Source organism: Littorina saxatilis, linkage group LG7 (assembly GCF_037325665.1).
Source record: "Littorina saxatilis isolate snail1 linkage group LG7, US_GU_Lsax_2.0, whole genome shotgun sequence".
Lineage (NCBI taxonomy): Eukaryota > Metazoa > Mollusca > Gastropoda > Littorinimorpha > Littorinidae > Littorina > Littorina saxatilis.
Genome location: NC_090251.1, coordinates 42029304 through 42043596, shown reverse-complemented (window position 1 = coordinate 42043596; position 14293 = coordinate 42029304). Strand labels below are relative to the sequence as shown.

The 14293-nt window shown below is 40.5% G+C and overlaps 1 protein-coding gene and 9 non-coding genes across 12 annotated transcripts in view; 1 reads left to right on the top strand and 9 right to left on the bottom strand.

Moving 5' to 3' along the window:
- LOC138971491 (ets DNA-binding protein pokkuri-like) overlaps nucleotides 1–14293 on the top strand; it is an 83547-nt gene that overhangs the window by 32114 nt on the left and 37140 nt on the right. The window lies entirely within an intron of this gene.
- Trnai-uau (transfer RNA isoleucine (anticodon UAU)) lies at nucleotides 2938–3009 on the bottom strand. Its single transcript has one exon. It is a non-coding gene; the product is annotated as a tRNA-Ile (tRNA).
- Nucleotides 3706–3775, bottom strand: Trnal-uaa (transfer RNA leucine (anticodon UAA)). Its single transcript has one exon. It is a non-coding gene; the product is annotated as a tRNA-Leu (tRNA).
- Nucleotides 4501–4572, bottom strand: Trnai-uau (transfer RNA isoleucine (anticodon UAU)). The gene has a single exon. It is a non-coding gene; the product is annotated as a tRNA-Ile (tRNA).
- Nucleotides 5071–5143, bottom strand: Trnal-uaa (transfer RNA leucine (anticodon UAA)). The gene has a single exon. It is a non-coding gene; the product is annotated as a tRNA-Leu (tRNA).
- Nucleotides 6891–6962, bottom strand: Trnai-uau (transfer RNA isoleucine (anticodon UAU)). The gene has a single exon. It is a non-coding gene; the product is annotated as a tRNA-Ile (tRNA).
- Trnal-uaa (transfer RNA leucine (anticodon UAA)) lies at nucleotides 7333–7405 on the bottom strand. Its single transcript has one exon. It is a non-coding gene; the product is annotated as a tRNA-Leu (tRNA).
- On the bottom strand, nucleotides 9163–9234 carry Trnai-uau (transfer RNA isoleucine (anticodon UAU)). Its single transcript has one exon. It is a non-coding gene; the product is annotated as a tRNA-Ile (tRNA).
- Trnal-uaa (transfer RNA leucine (anticodon UAA)) lies at nucleotides 9596–9668 on the bottom strand. The gene has a single exon. It is a non-coding gene; the product is annotated as a tRNA-Leu (tRNA).
- Nucleotides 11437–11508, bottom strand: Trnai-uau (transfer RNA isoleucine (anticodon UAU)). Its single transcript has one exon. It is a non-coding gene; the product is annotated as a tRNA-Ile (tRNA).

Below are 14293 nucleotides of genomic sequence, written 5' to 3'. Positions count from 1 at the left end.
GAGAGAGAGAGAGAGAGAGAGAGAGAGAGAGAGAGAGAGAGAGATAGAGAGATAGAGGAAGAGGGCGAGAGCGAGCATTGCATATTGATTTCATTTTGAGTATAATCCAGAGAGTGTTATTTTCTACATTGCTTTGAATACAATCCCAAAGTTGTGTTCTTGTTCATTCAATTTGATAACACAACAACATGCGGGAAAAAAATAATGATAAGTTCGAAAAAGATTAGAACAAAAGTGTTCGGTGCAAAACAATGAACGTACCATAAACGATGCATGCACAATCGTACAAATTGTACAGCATTCAACAGGTGCCTGACATAAATCGAAATAAAACGACACAAAGAGAAAAAAAACAAAAACAAACAAAATTCAAAGATACCCGCCTTTTCTTGTAGTCTGTCTTGTAAATAATCAAACATCTATCGAGGTTATTAGAGGCACACTCCTCCCCCAATAACAGTAGTTCAGCTTATCATCTCAGATCTGGGATAAGATTATGGGATAAGATTATGGGATAAGATTATGGGATAAGATTATCCCTCCACTTGGACACATACCAACGTTCAACACGGTAAACACCATCACTGCTTGAGGTGATGATTTAAAAAGAAATTTGAATTGATTTTTTTTCCCCAAAAAATAATAACATATTATTACTGACATAATTGATTTTTTTTTAGAAAGCTACTGGTGGCTTTTATGTAATTAAATATTTAAAACAAAATCGCCCCACCACCCAGGCTGTTCATTTGTGGTATGTGACCAACCTGCAAGTGGTGGAACGATCTTATTCAAAAGCCTGGCCATGCAGTTCTGAGATGGAGTGCCGTGTTTACACGAGAAGGGGTACGTGTGCCGTTCAGTTCGACATGAGCATCCTTCTAGATAAAACCGTACCAAAATCATTCAAATTCACTGCCTACTGTGCAGAGTAAGACTTTATCGATGAAATACAGTCGAACCTGCCCTCGCGACCACCTCTCGTGAACGACCACATGCCAACAACGACCACCCTAAAGGATCCCCAACTTTTTATTTTTTTTAACATGATTTACTTTTCCATAGCGACCACCTGTCTTTAACAATCAATTTAGGTCGGTTTATGTGGTGGTCATTATCGACAGGTTCAACTGAAATGTCTTGATTGATGTCTACTCTGCACACGAAAACGGCCAGGCAGTAGAAAGTCCATATAAGTCCAAGTGATCCAATGCTATATATCCTATGTAAACGCCTGAACGGACCGGATGTGCAGTGATTTACAGAAAGCTTTACACGGGAACGAAGGTACATCTTCAAACATATGGAAGACTTCCTCCATCAAAATCGAGGTAAAACGGGTATCCGCTTTCCTCCTGCTTAGCACAGAATGACATATCCACTTCAGTGTAATCCTTTCTCCAAAGGCGCAGCGCCCGTAAATTGAAGGTTCCTCACACAAATCGATTTTGTGGAGTCATGCAATTAGTCGCGTCAAACCGCACTTTCGCACAGCGCTAGGCGTGTCTACTTGAGACCGCTGAGAGACGATGATTAAGGTGTGTTTCCTCGGAGAGAGATTTATACAACCCCTGTTATATCACCATGGTCAGGATTAGTGTTGAAGACTCCTGAATGTTTCGACCTTTGACCTTTCATGAGATTTTTACGAACATTAATTTTACGATTTTCCGTTAATTTCATTCAAACCCCAGCTGCAGGGCTTTTGTGTTTTTGTTAGTCAAAATCAGAACTGAAAAGTAGGAATAGGCCTAAACCACAGCTTTGCTCGGTATTTATCATTTGAGTAAAAACAAACAAATAGGATCTCGTTTATGATCTGGTACTTAACGTAGTCTGTGAGTACTGAATTTCGACCTGCTTGCATTGAGAACGATTGAGACAAATGAAGTTTCCAAGTCGTGGAGTATAAGGACGAATTAAACGAATCTTGACATGTTCGAGTAATGTTTCGTTTCTGAACGATATAGCTTTGAAGATCTTGTTTGCTAAAGCCTGAATTTAATTGGATTTGTTTGTTCGTTCATGGGCTGAGACTCCCACGGCTTTTACGTGTAAGCGCCATTTCTCATTTCGAATTTCTCATAACTGCTGTTCACAATGCGGCCGCAGTGAAACCAACAAAGGGGCCTCACTCTGGAAGAGTTTCCTGCTCCGATAAACATGGCGCTTACGGCTAAAAAAAAATCAGAAAAAAATCAATTCTGCGTTCTTGATAGCAGTTTCGTCAAGACTGGACTCCAGTTTTTGCTTTTCTTATTTTTCTCTATCGTCCAAGCCCATAAAATCGAACAAGGCGGATTGCGTTTGGATTTCCCTCTTTCAGATGACTGAGATTGCCCCCCTTGGATCGTTCCGTGTCAAGGCCAGTTACACGGTACTGGCCGTGTGTTCAAGATGTCAGTGATCGCGCTGGCAATTTTTCAAACGGGTATCTCTTTACAAACACGAACCCTGGCTCTCAGAAAAATTGGTGACTCTGTCTTGCCAGCCTGTCAAACTAAATAGTTGCAGTATATATTACACGTTCAAAACAACAACTGTTAAATAAACAAAATTAAGGAAGGTCAGAAATTAATAAAAGCATACATCCGACCAAACATATTACAGACATTCCCATCTTGAACCGAAAGCTAAATGTTTGTCTTTATGAAGCGCCGATGATTTATTAGTTGTGATGCATTGCGCATACGGTCGTTTGGGCTTTCCTAGACAAAGTCATTCAGGTTAAAACATCCTTTTTCAAGCATACATGCATACGTCTACATCAGTACCCAAGCAGTGCTCTTGAATCTCAGGTTCTAATATTCACCTTCGTCACACTTTTTGTCCTTTTGTATATGATCCTCACAAATACTGCTGTATGTTCTACTAGCCCTGATTTGACTTTTGCACGAATAAGTAACTCTCATGGCGTTTTAAAATATCACAAAACTTAGGAGCTGCCGGGGATCGAACCCGGGTCTTCCGATTATAGGTCGGCGGTACTAACCACTGTACTACGGCCCCCGTTTGATTGTATCGCTCACTACTGTTTTTATTATCAAGCACATTAGTGGTGCAACCTGGAATTAGACACTTAGTAGTCAGCCGACAAGAATGAAAGTGTTACTGTCATTTGTTCTTGGAATTTCTGTCGAAGTTGTAAGGGGCTAGGTTCAAAATCGAAAGTAGACACATTGGAAACCGATCGGATGCGAGAGATCGTATTGCGGCTGGACTGTCCTTTGCGTGTATGCATCGCAACAACAAAAAGTCTCATATTAGAATGTCTGACCATGTTATATTTGACTTCAAAGAGTGAACAGTTTCCGATTTGGAGAGATAAGCGTACGGTTGGACCCGTATATTTATGTGCTACGGATAAGACGACGTAAAAAATAAATAGCTATTCATCCCTTGGTTCTGAAGATTGTATAACCGGTGTTCTTTCTCTTCTTTACAATGGTTGTCTTTTTTCATTGCTTGCTTCTGCTTCGTTGGTAGACTAATGTGCATTTACAAAATCTGACTGCAACAATTCAGGATTCCCTCACTTTGTCCGGATAGTTCTAGCAGGAAAAGGATGGGGGTTTTCTGTTGCGGTTTTATCACTGTTAACATCTCTGTCTGCGTTTACATACATATCCATGAAAACCCTTTCAGCATTCCATTTTACACACATTTCAATACAACTTTTTTTTCTGGAATTACTGAAAAAGTTTTTGGAGCTGCCGGGGTTTGAACCCGGGACCCTCCGAGTTTAAGTCGGATGCTCTGCCAACTGAGCTACCCCGGATACACAATGAGCATTAATTTGTGCTTATATGTTCTTTATGAACAGGTGTTGTGCAATGGTGTTTCCCCTTCCTGTAACATTTGGTCATGTGATCTCTTTTTCTAGAATATTCAATTCCTCAGTATTACTGAAATGCCCTTGTAAGCTTGGTGGAGAGACGCTCTGCATGAACGGGTGTTACTTGCTGCTCGTCCAAAAGCAGTTTAATCTATTGGTCATAAATAATAACTTTTTGTTTAATCTGTGATCCACTCTATGAAGATAGGTTAGTGGTGTGATGTAGCATTATGTATTTCGTCATGACCAAAGCATCAAAGCATCAAAGCCACACAACAAGTACATATAATCTACCTGAATAAAACTGATATAACAGGAAAAAAAACAAACTGTGCAACGTACAATATCGTAGGCTTCAAGTGTTGGAGACCCGACTCTTAACACGAAATTGGTGAGGATGGCAACATCTTTGAGTTTGACTGTCAGCACTGAAATTGCTTCTTTTTTTTTTGTTCTTTTTTTTTTTTTTTGGCTCTTTTTACGTTAGCTCGTCATTCATTGTTGTGGGTTCAGTGGTGCATTTGACTATTATATGGAGGTTTCTTGAACGCTAGAGTCGATAGAACCCAAGGTAAATCTAGTAGTAAAGGTCATCTTGTTCGACTATGACACAATAATTTATCCTAGGGTCTGAAACAAGGTAAGAGCTGCTCGAACAAAATTTCTGGAGCTGCCGGGTTTCGATCCCGGTACCAACCGAGCATAAATCAGCTGCTCTCCCACTGAGCTACAGCCCCTATAAGTAAGCAGTACCAAAATCTACTTATGTATTTAAAATTGAAGTGGTGCAATACCTGCTCTTTGTTTTCCTGGGAAAATGACGTCATATGATCTATTCCGGAAATACCCGATTTCCGATGGGGATGGGGATTGTGATGGTGTGTGTGTGTGTGTGTGTGTGAGATTGTGTGTGTGTGTGTGTGAGTGTGTGTGTCTGTGTGTATGTACACGTGTGCAGTGTGGGTGTGTGTATGAACTCTGTCTGTCTCTGTGCCTCTGTCTGTGCCTCTCTTCCTCTCTCTCTCTCTCTCTCTCTCTCTCTCTCTCTCTCTCTCTCCTAAAGAATAGGTGTTTTTACTTTCTTCCCAACGCATGCTTTTGTCAAATTGGGGGTTTTCAGTTGCAGTTTTATCACTGTTAACATCTCTGTCTGCGGGTCCATGAAAACCCTTTCAGCATTCCATTTTACACACATTTCAATACAACTTTTTTTCTGGAATTACTGAAAAAGTTTATGGAGCTGCCGGGGTTTGAACCCGGGACCCTCCGAGTTTAAGTCGGATGCTCTGCCAACTGAGCTACAACCCCGGATACACAATGAGCATTAATTTGTGCTTATGTTTTTTTATGAACAGGTGTTGTGCAATGGTGTTTCCCCTTCCTGTAACATTTGGTCATGTGATCTCTTTTTCTAGAATATTCAATTCCTCAGTATTACTGAAATGCCCTTGTAAGCTTGGTGGAGAGACACTCTGCATGAACGGGTGTTACTTGCTGCTCGTCCAAAAGCAGTCTAATCTATTGGTCATAAATAATAACTATTTGTTTAAAGGCACAGTAAGCCTCCCGTAAACCATCACAGAGCTCCCCGAGCGTCTACATACAGTACAAGCATACCTCCATTTGAACGCCCACCGAACGGGAACATCCTGGCTGCTATCTGTCGAGCGTGAGAAATTTTCAAAGAATTTATTTTCGTGGACTTGTTCCTTTACAACAATGGCGCCTCGTTTTGGTGCTGGACGGCTGTTATGAATAGTCAATACCGGAAATAACGCCCGGACAGTAAGCCTCCCGTAAACCATCACAGATACTGTCAGGCTTTTACACACAGTACAAACACCCTTCCATTTGAACGCTCACCAAACGGGAACATCCTAGGTGCCCTACGTAAAGAGCGAGCAATTTTTAAAGAATTAATTTTGCAGATTGTCTTGAACACTTTTTGGACCCATCCTGAACTCAGGTCAAAAATGAGTTACTTCCCTTCGGGTCTCATTCTATCGATGTAAACTGGCAATAGCCGTGGATCGATGATTATCAGAATGTTTTTGGACCGTGGTGCGTTTTTGCGCTAGACCTAACTTTTAAAATCTAAATAATAAATTGACAGCTTGTTACACAAACATTCTTACAAAAGAATTCTTTTTTCATCAAGACAAGATCAGTACAATTCGAAGTTGTGAAAGTTTGAAAAAAGAAAAGCCCGGAAGCAGGGTCACGCAAGGGTCGTAGCAGACGACGGTTTATGCATATCGCCGTTCCTCTCAACAGTCAAAAGCCATCGCTAGAGTTCTTGTGAACCACAGCCGTTTGTTTCGTGCATAAAAACGTGCTATTGTAGATAAGCTCACATCGAGTCGCATTCAAATGACTAACTGACGACTACATTGTGAAAAAGGGAAACTGGATCACACGGGTTCACGATGGCTCAGGGGTAAGATAAACCACGCAAAAATAAATTCTTTGAAAATTGTTCGCTCTTTACGGAGGGCACCTAGGATGTTCTCAATCGGTGAGTGTTTAAATGAAAGGGTGTTTGTACTGTGTGTAAAAGCCTGACCGTATCTGTGATGGTTTACGGGAGGCTTACTGTGCCTTTAATCTGTGATCCACTCTATGAAGATAGGTTAGTGGTGTGATGTAGCATTATGTATTTCGCCGTGACCAAAGCATCAAAGCCACACAACAAGTAAATATAATCTACCTGAATAAAAATGATGTAACAGGAAAAAAAACTATGCAACGAACAATATGTAGCCTTCCAGTGTTGGAGATCGAGACCCGACTCTTAACACGAAATTGGTGAGAATGGCAACATCTTTGAGTTTGACTGTCAGTACTGAAATTGCTTTTTTGTTTTCTTTTTTGTTGTTGCTCTTTTTACGTTATCTCGTCATTCAGTGGTGCATTTGACTATTATATGGAGGTTTCTTGAACGCTAGAGACGATAGAACCCAAGGTAAATCTAGTAGTAAAGGTCATCTTGTTAGACTATGACACAATAATTTATCCTAGGGTCTGAAACAAGGTAAGAGCTCCTCGAAAAAATTTCTGGAGCTGCCGGGTTTCGATCCCGGTACCAACCGAGCATAAATCAGCTGCTCTCCCACTGAGCTACAGCCCCTATAAGTAAGCAGTACCGAAATCTACTTATGTATTTAAAATTGAAGTGGTGCAATACTTGCTCTTTGTTTTCCTGGGAAAATGACGTCATATGATCTATTCCGGAAATACCCGATTTCTTTTTTCATTGCTTGCTTCTGCTTCGTTGGTAGACTAATGTGCATTTACAAAATCTGACTGCAACAATTCAGGATTCCCTCACTTTGTCCGGATAGTTCTAGCAGGAAAAGGATGGGGGTTTTCTGTTGCGGTTTTATCACTGTTAACATCTCTGTCTGCGTTTACATACATATCCATGAAAACCCTTTCAGCATTCCATTTTACACACATTTCAATACAACTTTTTTTTCTGGAATTACTGAAAAAGTTTTTGGAGCTGCCGGGGTTTGAACCCGGGACCCTCCGAGTTTAAGTCGGATGCTCTGCCAACTGAGCTACAACCCCGGATACACAATGAGCATTAATTTGTGCTTATGTTTTTTATGAACAGGTGTTGTGCCATGGTGTTTCCCCTTCCTGTAACATTTGGTCATGTGATCTCTTTTTCTAGAATATTCAATTCCTCAGTATTACTGAAATGCCCTTGTAAGCTTGGTGGAGAGACGCTCTGCATGAACGGATGTTACTTGCTGCTCGTCCAAAAGCAGTCTAATCTATTGGTCATAAATAATAACTATTTGTTTAAAGGCACAGTAAGCCTCCCGTAAACCATCACAGAGCTCCCCGAGCGTCTACATACAGTACAGGCATACCTCCATTTGAACGCTCACCGAACGGGAACATCCTGGCTGCTATATGTCGAGCGTGAGAAATTTTCAAAGAATTTATGTTCGTGGACTTGTTCCTCTACAACAATGGCGCCTCGTTTTGGTGCTGGACGGCTGTTATGAATATTCAATACCGGAAATCACGCCCGGACAGTAAGCCTCCCGTAAACCATCACAGATACTGTCAGGCTTTTACACACAGTACAAACACCCTTCCATTTGAACGCTCACCAAACGGGAACATCCTAGGTGCCCTACGTAAAGAGCGAGCAATTTTTAAAGAATTAATTTTGCAGATTGTCTCGAACACTTTTTGGACCCATCCTGAACTCAGGTCAAAAATGAGTTACTTCCCTTCGGGTCTCATTCTATCGATGTAAACTGGCAATAGCCGTGGATCGATGATTATCAGAATGTTTTTGGACCGTGGTGCGTTTTTGCGCTAGACCTAACTTTTAAAATCTAAATAATAAATTGACAGCTTGTTACACAAACATTCTTACAAAATAATTCTTTTTTTATCAAGACAAGATCAGTACAATTCGAAGTTGTGAAAGTTTGAAAAAAGAAAAGCCCGGAAGCAGGGTCACGCAAGGGTCGTAGCAGACGACGGTTTATGCATATCGCCGTTCCTCTCAACAGTCAAAAGCCATCGCTAGAGTTCTTGTGAACCACAGCCGTTTGTTTCGTGCATAAAAACGTGCTATTGTAGATAAGCTCACATCGAGTCGCATTCAAATTACTAACTGACGACTACATTGTGAAAAAGGGAAACTGGATCACACGGGTTCACGATGGCTCAGGGGTAAGATAAACCACGCAAAAATAAATTCTTTGAAAATTGTTCGCTCTTTACGGAGGGCACCTAGGATGTTCTCAATCGGTGAGTGTTTAAATGAAAGGGTGTTTGTACTGTGTGTAAAAGCCTGACCGTATCTGTGATGGTTTACGGGAGGCTTACTGTGCCTTTAATCTGTGATCCACTCTATGAAGATAGGTTAGTGGTGTGATGTAGCATTATGTATTTCGCCGTGACCAAAGCATCAAAGCCACACAACAAGTAAATATAATCTACCTGAATAAAAATGATGTAACAGGGAAAAAAAACTATGCAACGAACAATATGTAGCCTTCCAGTGTTGGAGACCCGACTCTTAACACAAAATTGGTGAGAATGGCAACATCTTTGAGTTTGACTGTCAGCACTGAAATTGCTTCTTTTTTTTTTTTGTTTTTTTTTTTGTTGTTGTTGCTCTTTTTACGTTAGCTCGTCATTCATTGTTGTGGGTTCAGTGGTGCATATGGAGGTTTCTTGAACGCTAGAGACGATAGAACCCAAGGTAAATCTAGTAGTAAAGGTCATCTTGTTCGACTATGACACAATAATTTATCCTAGGGTCTGAAACAAGGTAAGAGCAGCTCGAACAAAATTTCTGGAGCTGCCGGGTTTCGATCCCGGTACCAACCGAGCATAAATCAGCTGCTCTCCCACTGAGCTACAGCCCCTATAAGTAAACAGTACCAAAATCTACTTATATATTTGAAATTGAAGTGGTGCAATACTTGCTCTTTGTTTTCCTGGAAAAATGACGTCATATGATCTATTCCGGAAATACCCGATTTCTTTTTTCATTGCTTGCTTCTGCTTCGTTGGTAGACTAATGTGAAAATCTGACTGCAACAATTCAGGATTCCCTCACTTTGTCCGGATAGTTCTAGCAGGAAAAGGATGGGGGTTTTCTGTTGCGGTTTTATCACTGTTAACATCTCTGTCTGCGTTTACATACAGATCCATGAAAACCCTTTCAGCATTCCATTTTACACACATTTCAATACAACTTGTTTCTGGAATTACTGAAAAAGTTTTTGGAGCTGCCGGGGTTTGAACCCGGGACCCTCCTTGTTTAAGTCGGATGCTCTGCCAACTGAGCTACAACCCCGGATACACAATGAGCATTAATTTGTGCTTATGTTCGTTATGAACAGGTGTTGTGCAATGGTGTTTCCCCTTCCTGTAACATTTGGTCATGTGATCTCTTTTTCTAGAATATTCAAGTCCTCAGTATTACTTAAATGCCCTTGTAAGCTTGGTGGAGAGACACTCTGCATGAACGGGTGTTACTTGCTGCTCGTCCAAAAGCAGTCTAATCTATTGGTCATAAATAATAACTATTTGTTTAAAGGCACAGTAAGCCTCCCGTAAACCATCACAGAGCTCCCCGAGCGTCTACATACAGTACAAGCATACTTCCATTTGAACGCTCACCGAACGGGAACATCCTGGCTGCTATCTGTCGAGCGTGAGAAATTTTCAAAGAATTTATTTTCGTGGACTTGCTCCTTTACAACAATGGCGCCTCGTTTTGGTGCTGGACGGCTGTTATGAATATTCAATACCGGAAATCACGCCCGGACAGTAAGCCTCCCGTAAACCATCACAGATACTGTCAGGCTTTTACACACAGTACAAACACCCTTCCATTTGAACGCTCACCAAACGGGAACATCCTAGGTGCCCTACGTAAAGAGCGAGCAATTTTTAAAGAATTAATTTTGCAGATTGTCTCGAACACTTTTTGGACCCATCCTGAACTCAGGTCAAAAATGAGTTACTTCCCTTCGGGTCTCATTCTATCGATGTAAACTGGCAATAGCCGTGGATCGATGATTATCAGAATGTTTTTGGACCGTGGTGCGTTTTTGCGCTAGACCTAACTTTTAAAATCTAAATAATAAATTGACAGCTTGTTACACAAACATTCTTACAAAAGAATTCTTTTTTCATCAAGACAAGATCAGTACAATTCGAAGTTGTGAAAGTTTGAAAAAAGAAAAGCCCGGAAGCAGGGTCACGCAAGGGTCGTAGCAGACGACGGTTTATGCATATCGCCGTTCCTCTCAACAGTCAAAAGCCATCGCTAGAGTTCTTGTGAACCACAGCCGTTTGTTTCGTGCATAAAAACGTGCTATTGTAGATAAGCTCACATCGAGTCGCATTCAAATGACTAACTGACGACTACATTGTGAAAAGGGGAAACTGGATCACACGGGTTCACGATGGCTCAGGGGTAAGATAAACCACGCAAAAATAAATTCTTTGAAAATTGTTTGCTCTTTACGGAGGGCACCTAGGATGTTCTCAATCGGTGAGTGTTTAAATGAAAGGGTGTTTGTAGGCCTACTGTGCGTAAAAGCCTGACCGTATCTGTGATGGTTTACGGGAGGCTTACTGTGCCTTTAATCTGTGATCCACTCTATGAAGATAGGTTAGTGGTGTGATGTAGCATTATGTATTTCGCCGTGACCAAAGCATCAAAGCCACACAACAAATAAATATAATCTACCTGAATAAAAATGATGTAACAGGAAAAAAAACTATGCAACGAACAATATGTAGCCTTCCAGTGTTGGAGACCCGACTCTTAACACGAAATTGGTGAGAATGGCAACATCTTTGAGTTTGACTGTCAGCACTGAAATTGCTTCTTTTTTTTTTGTTCTTTTTTTTTGTTTGGCTCTTTTTACGTTAGCTCGTCATTCATTGTTGTGGGTTCAGTGGTGCATTTGACTATTATATGGAGGTTTCTTGAACGCTAGAGACGATAGAACCCAAGGTAAATCTAGTAGTAAAGGTCATCTTGTTAGACTATGACACAATAATTTATCCTAGGGTCTGAAACAAGGTAAGAGCTGCTCGAACAAAATTTCTGGAGCTGCCGGGTTTCGATCCCGGTACCAACCGAGCATAAATCAGCTGCTCTCCCACTGAGCTACAGCCCCTATAAGTAAACAGTACCAAAATCTACTTATATATTTGAAATTGAAGTGGTGCAATACTTGCTCTTTGTTTTCCTGGAAAAATGACGTCATATGATCTATTCCGGAAACACCCGATCTCTTTTTTCATTGCTTGCTTCTGCTTCGTTGGTAGACTAATGTGCATTTACAAAATCTGACTGCAACAATTCAGGATACACAATGAGCATTAAATTGTGCTTATGTTTTTATGAACAGGTGTTTCCCCTTCCTGTAACATTTGGTCACGTGACTCCGTTTTCTAGAATATTCAATTCCTCAGTAAACTACCCGATCGGAGTACAACCCATGGCTTTAGGATTCTACTTTGACAGAAAGTATGCGTTTTAATTTTGTTAAATAAGTATTCATGGCCATACCAAAAAAAAACGTTAGAGTCTGGGATTCTGCAATGTCAACATTTCTTAATTATATCAGTTACACTGTACATATGGCTTAAAATGGATCGGGCCAAACAAATCTTGTCAGTGAATCATTCTTACCAACATACAGTCAGTTGTAACATACGGCAAGCTTGCTAATCAATCATAACACATGTTTCTGTAGCCGTTAAAAGAAGCCTAAAAGAAAGATGGATTAAGTCACTGACGTTTACCACCGGCGAATCCAACTACATGTATTTTTGATTTGTGCAAGCTTGACTGTTGAGTACATTTGTATGCGACATCAAAAACTGAAACCAAATTTCTTGGGAGTGTGTAACTGCAGTGCCCTTGTACGCTTAGTTGGGAGACGCTCGACATGAAGAGGTGTTATTAACTGCTCGTCCGAAAGCAGTTTTTATCTCTTGGTCATGGAGAATAACTTGTTTCATTTCTGTGATCCACTCTTTGGAGACAATAGCTTAGTGATGTGATGCAGCATTAGGTATTTCACCATGACCACAGCATCAAAACCAAAAAAGCAAGTTTAATCTGACTGAATAAAAGTGATGTAACAGGAAAGAAGAAACTATGCAACGAACATATGTAGGCTTCCAGTGTTGGAGACCCGACTCGTAACACGAAAATGGTGAAAATGGTAACATCTTTGAGTTTGACTGTCAGCACTGAAATTGCTTTTTTTCTTTCCTTTTTTTTCTTTTTAACGTTAGCTTGTGATTCATTTTTGTGGGTGCAGTGGTGCATTTGACTATTATATGGAGGCTTCTACTCTGGGGACGATGTTACCCAAGTGAAATCTCACAGTAATGGCCATCTTGTTATCCTGGGATCTGAAACACACAGAGCTCCTCGAAAAAATTTCTGGAGCTGCCGGGTTTCGATCCCGGGACCAACCGGGTTTAAATCAGATGCTCTTCCAACTGAGCTACAGCCCCTATTAGTAAACTGTACCGAAATCTGCTTATATATTTAAAATTGAAGTGGTGCAATACTTGCTCTCTGTTTTTCTGGAAAATGACGTCACACGATCTTTTCCGGAAATTCCCGATCCCAAATGATGGTGATGGTGATGGCGATGGCGATTGTGATGGTGTGTGTGTGTGTGTGTGAGTGTGAGTATGTGTGTGTGTGTGCGTGTGTGTGTGTGTGTGTGTGTGTGTGTGTGTGTGTGTGTGTGTGTGTGTGAACTCTCTCTGTCTCTCTCTCTGTCTCTCTCTGTCTCTCTCTGTCTCTCTGTCTCTCTGTCTCTCTCTCTCTCTCTCTCTCTCTCTCTCTCTCTCTCTCTCTCTCTCTCTCTCCCTCTCTCCCTCTCTCTCTCTCTCCTCAAGAATAGGGTTTTTTACATTCTTCCCAACGCATGCTTTTGTAAAATTGATACTGTCTTTGATAGTGTCGATAAAGAATTGCATATCAGAAAACACCTTTCTCCTTTCTTTCTTTCTTTCTTTCTTTCTTTCGTTCTTTCTTTTTGTCTTTCTCTGTCATTCTGTTTTGTCATCGCCACATTTAAGCCGGTTCACACAACAACATAAGTTGTGTTCGATTTGGCTTCGCCGAAGGTGGTAGTCACTTTCCTTTTTTCGTGTTTTTCTTCTTTTCTTTCTTCTTTTTAGCAGTTGTGCATTGGGAGAACTTATCTACAATTACAATTGATAATATTTCATTGTATCGTCTTTTCAAACAAAAGATCAATTTCAGTATGAAATAGCGCCTATTCTGGCGGATGATATTAAAGTTGAAAGAGTTAAATAAGAAGGTCCCTAATGTTTTTGTCTTCAAATGCTTTCTGGTTTTGATTAATTTAATGAACATTAATTCTAAGGAAGATTTACTTTGACACACAACGTCAACAACAACTACAACAAAACTCTTTCTTTAGGGTCATTTTTAACCAAAGGACTTTCGAAGTGGTTAGTTGGATGGTCGTTTGTTTGTTTGTTTCTTTGTTTGCTTGTTTGTTTGTTTGTTGTTTTGGTTTTTTTTTTTTTTTTTTTTTTTTTTTTGCTTCTCGAACAAGAATTGTGTGTTTGTTTGTTTGTTTGTTTGTTTGTTTGTTTGTTTGAGCAATGGTAAAACAAGAAACGTCGAAAGGGACTCAGGCGAACACACTTGGAGAAACCCACAGATACTCATCTTTTGAGAAAAAAACATGAGGGGAGAAGATTGTACAGGGATGAAGAAGGAGCTGTGAGTTATGACGATGAATATAATTATCTAACAAAATGTTCCTAACACTGCAAAGAAACAAGCCAGCGATTAGTCGCTAGTTCAGACACCGGCGTAACTTCAAACAGACGACATCTTGCTGATTCGTCAAGGAAGCAATCCCATCACTCGCTGTGAAACAGAGTTGGTCGCATCACTTT